The following is a 6,772-nucleotide window of genomic DNA, read 5'->3' on the forward strand; positions in this document are numbered from 1 at the left end:
AATCTTTTTTATATGTTGTGTTTTAATATTATACTATATATGTATATTATATTCCAGTCAAAATAACACTTAATCTACCTATTATATATCATTTTCTTTTCTTTTCTTTTCTTTTCTTTTGACTTATCTTATTCGTATCTGTAATGATATAAATATGGCAGAATCCTGGTCAAAAAAATAATGCTAGTATCACATTAAATGTCGTTATCGTTTTCTCTACTTGTTTTTAATTTTAGTTTTTGGAAAATGTTAACATGTGCACCAAAGGCACATGTTAATAAAGCAAAAGTAGAAATGATACATTGAAATTTGTGCATTTAACTTTTTAAACATTAAATTTTCTTCTAAAATTAAATGCAATTTTCTATATTTAGAATCTTAACATGTGCATTTGGTGCACATGTTAACATGACCCTTAGTTTTTTTATTTGCAAAACCATTTTTCCATTCAACGTTAGTTTTCCTTGTTTTGGAAAAGTTTTAACGAAGATTAAATTCATACAATGTCATTAAACAATTTTTTTTCTCCAAATAATCTAATCATTAGAAATTCAATAGTAAATAAGTAAAAAATATTTTAAGTTCAAACTCCGATCTCCATATAAAATACAACAAATATTTATTGTATCTTATTTCATTTTTTTCATCAAAAAGGAAAATAAAATACAATAAATATACCAATGAATTATGCTCAGTGTCAGAGGTAGATGTGAGAATAGGTCAGGGCGGCCTATTTCTTTAAATAGAGTAGGCCAAGACTTGTTTATAAACCTATTTAGCTAAAAATGTCAAGCCGCATGCCATTAAAAAAGTCTTTGAGGCCTATTAGGCTGACCTATTTAAGTTAATATGAAGAATATTTTTAGTACGATTATTATTTATATATTAAAATTTGTACTTTGATTAAATTACAAATCTATTAACTTTTTAAGTAGTTTAAATTTATTAATCTACATTAGTTTTTAACATATATAAATGTATTATTATAAACTAGAATTGAAATATGATGACATATATAGTCAAATTTTCTAAAATATCATGTTAAATGTCAAAAGGATCATGGTTTATTAGTCATAAATATATTTTAAAATAAATATAATTATTTATTTAAATATGTTCATATCAAATAGGCTTTTAATTAAATAGGCTAACGAGCTCATCATGCTTTCAAAAGGTCAAACTCAGACCTAAAAGTTAAGCCTATGATAGGTCACAGGCCAGGCTCAGACCTTCGATTTTTTGACTGATCAGGCTCAGGCTTGGCAAAATCTAGCTCAGCTTAGCCTATTCCCACCTCTACTCACATGGATTCATTAAACAAAGCTCTAATTCATGTCGGAGAGATATCTATATATATTTAGTTTATGATATGTATCCAATAAGATTATTTTGGTAATTAACATGGACAAAATAAGTTTAAAAAAATATGGACAAAAGAAAATATTTAGTTTTTTTTCTACAAGCATACGACTCATTAGACCGATTAATCTGGTTCGGTGATTAATTCTAGCACATTTAACTAAAAATTGAACCAAACACATTTAATTAAAAATATTCCCTCACCTCCCTCCCAAAATCCTCCAACTAAACACATTTATTGGTGATTTACTTAATAAAAAATCATTCATAGTCAATTGTGAGATTGACCACTTATGCTTTCCTACCATATTAATACAAAGAAGATATGCAAATATACTAGGATTTACTCTAAATTGTCAGATCATAAAGAGAGCCATGAACACTATTTCACTATCCGAAATTTTGAGACATTGAGTATATGAGTTACATTTCTAAACTAAATTATGAGAATCACGGACGAAGCCATAAATTCAGATCAGGGGACCAAGTTTAATAGTATAATTGATGAGTAAAGAAAAAATTAATTTTAAAATGCACAACATATACAAAAAAGTTTAAGTAACGAATAATTTCAACCAAATGGAAAATTTTGGTTTTATACGTAGCTTGCAACTTATCATCACATTTATAATTAGAACACACAATATTGACAATTATATTCAAAGTTTGAAAAAAAAAAAGTATGAACATTAACTACTTCTTTAGATGATCCAACAAGAATAAGTTGAAATTGATGGAGGAAACTCTTTTGTTTATTTAGAGACTAACATCGATCATCATATAAATCTATATTTCTAATAATATAGAATACGTGTGTTTATTTTTTTAATTTTTATGCGAAAAATTCTACTTATGAAAAATCTCAAGAGAGACGGAGGTAGTAATTTCTATAAGGACCTATATTTTTACTCAGATATTAATATGTGTCTATTTTTGTTTTCATAATTTTTACGCAGTCTTATATTTCTACTCATATATTAATATGTATGCGTACTTTTTTATAATCTCTACGCGGACCTATATTTGTTCTTGGTTGTCTTTTGAAAGTGGTCTTATAAAAAGGAACCGAGAAAAATTTCAAAAGGTTCTTATATTTAGGGACGGAGATAATAATTTCTACGGGGACTTATATTTCCAATCATATATTAATTAATACAAGTGTATATTTTCTATAATATACATGCCTACTTTTTTATAATCTCTATGCGGGGCTATATTTGACCTTGGTTGTCCATTGAAAGTGGTCTTATAAAAAGGGATCGAGAAAAATTTCAAAATGGTCTTATATTTAGGGACAAAGATAGTAATTTCTATGAGGACCTATGTTTCTACTCATATATTAATTAATACAAGTGTTTATTTTCCATAATTTCAATGGAGACCTATATTTATACTTATATATTAATATATATGCCTATGTTTTCTATAATTTCAACGGAGGACCTATATTTATACTCATATGATAATACACTTGCCTATTTTTTTTTATAATCTCTATGTGGACCAATATTTCTATGCAGACCTATATTTCTACTCATATTAATATGTGTGCCTATTTTTTTATAATTTCTATTTGGACCTATATTTCTACTCATATATCAATACTCGTGCCTACTTTTTTATAATTTTCGCACAGACCTATATTTATACTTATATATTAAATATTATACACAGGTTAAAATGTTGTTGATAAAAATTTAAATTAACTATTATATACGGGGAAATAAGTTGTTGCTAACGAAAAATTTAAATAACTACTATTCACGGGGAATAAATTTTTGCAAATGAAAAATTTAAATAACTATCATACACGGAAAATAAGTTGTTCTTGATAAAAATTTAACTAATTATTATATCAATTTTTTAAACCCACTTGGGTTGGTCTGGTGGTATTGACTTGGACATGAGAGTGCGCTCCTCCTTAAGGTCTCAAGTTCGATTATCACTAGTGCTAATTTTGGTGGGCTAATTTAGCTTCTTCAAAAAAATTATATATCAATTTTTTAATTATAAACAATTTTTTTCATCAAATTTGTCAACTTTAATATTTAGTAATATTTATAATTCAAATATACGCGCAATAAAAAAATACAAGATATTTATCAACGATGCTTAAAATAACTGCAAGTCAGTAGAAACCCGTATTACTACTTCATAGTTTCAAAATGATAGAAAAGTAGTTTTGGATCACACTATTACAAGTAATCTTAATTTACTATATATATAACTATCATATATCTTACAACAATCTTTGCAATAATAAATCATTTTATAATAGAACTAGTTCTATACTCCCTCCGGTCCTTTTTATAAGGAACACTTAGGGCAAAAAATTTGGTCCTTTTTATAAGAAACTTTGACCAATTTTCAAATGTTTTAAATGTTCAATTTCACTTATGCCCTTATTTATTATGAGAGAGAATTTTAAAATAAGTAAGTTAGTTGAATAAAGAGTAATTAAATAAGGGTATACATGGAATAAATTAAAATTTATAAGAGTATTAAATGAAAATAACTATGTTAAATGTGCTTCATTGGTCTGTGTGATTTTTTCAAAGTGTTCCTTATAATAAGGACCGGAGGGAGTACTATATATAATAATCGCCCTATGATACAAAAATATCGCGGCATTGCCGCGACCCGTGCATAAGCATGAGTATTATGCTAGTTTCATTTAAAAAAAAAAAGAAGATCATATCTGCATAAATTGTGCACTAAATTTGCTTAGATAAAATATTAATTTTCTTGTTTTTACCCCAAAACTATAAAAAGATAAACACTTCAACTAAAAACAAAATTAAGGCAGTTAGCTAGAATGTAGTAAAAGGCAATCATAATTTACAACTATGATATATATATGTATCACGAATTGATTTTAGCAATATATTCAAAATTCCATTATATATGTTCTACATATATATAATTAAACATCACATTTTGTGTTTAATTTTCTCCTCTACCTAATCAATAACAAATTTGAAGTGTATAGATCATGTTAGATCTTTTTCCCTCATGTAGTTTTTGCAACTACTTTGTTGAAAGAACCTTCAGCATAGGATTGAGTGCTAGAATTGTAGCAAGCAAAGTTTAGAAGATTTTTTCTCCCTCCTTTTGCCATTCCCTTATTCATAACATTCCTAAATCCTCCTCTTCCTCTTCTTTCTTTCTTCTCAGGTTCCTGTTAAAAAGAATTAGAAAAAACCTTAACCAATTGGGTAAAACATAACACAAATATTTCAGCATATGTGTGTATACATATTATATGTAATATGTGATATAATAAACCTAAACATATATATCTTTCAGGAACTATTGTAACCTAAGTTTTTTTTTTTTTTGTACACAATTAGACCTTAAGAAATGAACTCGATCAAATCCACATACTCAAATGATCCGACTATCAAGGCCTAGTGCAGATGATTGATGTGCAATTGTTCATACTATATACAATACAAATAAAATAACAAATTTTTATATTATCGGTCAATTATAATCGTTTGATTGTAAATGCGAATAGGGAAGAGAATTTGTGACATACCTTGTTGGAACCGAGACTTTTCTCATTTGTTAGCTTTCTTGAATCATTATCACCTAGAAAATGAACAAACCTTAGAATCCACTAACAACCTTATTATTCATATAAATCTACATCTACATATAATTAACAATTATTGCCAAGAAAGTTATGCAATTATGGCCTAAAAAAATTGACATTTTTTTCCGGACAAAGAAAACTAACAAAATTAATCATAAATAATTCAACCTTATTAAATATAGAGATATAAGCATATGAAAACTCACTGTTATTATTCTTTGTAATTCCCCCTAATTCAATATGATCATTATAATCTCTTGTAGAACTTCTATCCATAGAATTATTGTCATTACAATATTCTCTAAAACTAGGTGATCCAGGTCCAATTATAAATCTATCATCCTTATCATTATCATTATTAATCTTCACATCTTCATAATTTGTGACATTTTTGTTACCATTGCTAACATTAATACCCTCCTCTAATTTTCTTTGTTTCTCATTATTAACAAACACACCCCTCTCCTCTTCTTTTCTATCTACCACATTTTTTCCCTCTTTCAACTTCTCCCCATTAAACCCTTCCTCCTTTCTGGTCGCTTCGTGACTATCATTATCATCGTCGACAGAGGGCTGTGGGACAATATTGGCATGTGCATGGCAAAACCGACCGCGACGTGGTCGAGCCAAGCGTGCATCACCTCCATCCATGGTTGAGATGCCACAACCCATGATGTAATAGAAGGACAAGGAATTAAGAAGATATTGAATTAGGTGGGTAAAGAGAATTATGGAATTGGGTTAATAATTGTGAATGTGACATAATGACAAATATATTATAAATAAAATTAAATGAAAAAACTGAATAACAAATTAAGATATTGTTAATTAGCTGGTTAAGAGTGGAAATGTTGGGTTTACAATGCAATGTGTGAGTTTGTTGTTGTTTTGATGTGTAATTATCTGTTAATTATGATCATGAACATTTATCATGCATGCTTTATTGGCCTCCTCAATCTTGTTCTTAGGGTGGGTATAACAAAACAAAAACAAAAAATAAAAAAAATAGAAAAAGAACAAATGTAAACAACTTTATGTTTGTCTAGAAAGAAAAAAGAAGAGAGAAACATAAAAAAAAACCCACTATTTTGAGGTGCCGCTAACAAATTACCTCAAACAGAAAAAAACTAATATTCTTATTTGGTAAGGTGAACAAGTATACAATTTTAATTTTTTTATAATAGAATAAAATTATAATTTAAGTCATAAAAATTATAATTAAAATAATTTAAAAGAATCAACTACTATATTCGTCCTAAATATAAGAACTCTTTGAGAAAATTAGGGAGATTAATAAAATTGATTATAATATTAAATTTGTTGATAATTAATATTATTTTTATAACTTTTTCCATCAAGAGAGAATGAATTAATATTTCTTTAGTGTATTTATTACTTATTGCGGAAAAAGATGCATATAGTTGGTAGTAATTAATATCATTGCAAATTTGAAAGATCGGTCTCATATAAAGAGACAAATAATTTTTTTAGAAGATCTTATATTTAGGAACATAGATAGTAAATTATCAAACTAACCTAATTTAATCAACCAAAATATATATAGGATAATTTTATCACAATAAGTAAATAAAAGATAACTTACCTCTATTTATTCCACAACAAGCAAAACATTATCTTCTTTTTTTAATTCTTGTCTCTTTTTTTTAAAAAAATCTAGGATAATTTTGTCAAAATAAATAAGATTTTCTTAGGAAACCAAAGGAAACATATTATAATCAATTTAGCACAAGATCTAAAAGAAAAATATAATGTGTTTGATTACAGAGACACCCAAGGGCCAAGACATAAAAAAAACAA

Source organism: Trifolium pratense, linkage group LG6 (assembly GCF_020283565.1).
Source record: "Trifolium pratense cultivar HEN17-A07 linkage group LG6, ARS_RC_1.1, whole genome shotgun sequence".
Classification (NCBI taxonomy): Eukaryota; Viridiplantae; Streptophyta; class Magnoliopsida; order Fabales; family Fabaceae; genus Trifolium; species Trifolium pratense.